General features: G+C 30.4%; 1 protein-coding gene and 1 long non-coding RNA gene across 2 annotated transcripts in view; both read right to left on the reverse strand.

Moving 5' to 3' along the window:
• LOC111832665 overlaps positions 1 to 606 on the reverse strand; it is a 9,508-nt gene that overhangs the window by 8,351 nt on the left and 551 nt on the right. The window lies entirely within an intron of this gene.
• LOC111832666 lies at positions 18 to 593 on the reverse strand. Its single transcript, XR_002835567.1, has 3 exons — positions 500 to 593; positions 321 to 402; positions 18 to 74 (listed from the first exon to the last, which is right to left on the reverse strand). It is a non-coding gene; the product is annotated as an uncharacterized LOC111832666 (long non-coding RNA).

The following is a 606-nucleotide window of genomic DNA, read 5'->3' on the forward strand; positions in this document are numbered from 1 at the left end:
ACATCTTTGTTGACATAAATATCAGGATGACTTTCTTTTCTTTGCTTATATAGCTGGACCGCTGGATCAATATGCTAAACTCAACAAAAACAAAATTAAAGTCAGATCAACAATATTAGAGAAAGCGCTAAAATTATTGTTAGTTTTTTATAAGGCTTTTATACGGTTTTTATAAAGTTAGGTTCTCACAAATTTACATATAAGTCTTTTAAACGGTTTTTATAATGTTCTCAAAAAAGTAAACTGAAAAGTCAATTCTAAAACTTATATAAGCCTTATAAAAAACTTATAAAACAAATTAAAACTGTTAGAAAACTTACAGCTGCTGTTATTGATTTTCCTGGCGTCTCAAGTGTTGTGAACCACTTGGCATCAACTTTGTTACCTAGAATTGTTAGAGGCCTAAAAACGAACACAACATATTTACAGCTTTTAAAACACTTATAAACAACTAAACGGAATTCCATTTCTTTTTTTGTCAAATAAAACTGAAACTTACTTTGTTTTCCTTGAACTCTTCCATTTAGCCAATAGTTCTACCCGTGTTGTATTAACTTTTTCAAAGGGATGAACAATTGGGTGCCTTTTCTTCTCAGCCGTGTAAGG

This window comes from Capsella rubella, unplaced genomic scaffold (assembly GCF_000375325.1).
Source record: "Capsella rubella cultivar Monte Gargano unplaced genomic scaffold, Caprub1_0 scaffold_1, whole genome shotgun sequence".
In the NCBI taxonomy this organism is placed as follows: Eukaryota; Viridiplantae; Streptophyta; class Magnoliopsida; order Brassicales; family Brassicaceae; genus Capsella; species Capsella rubella.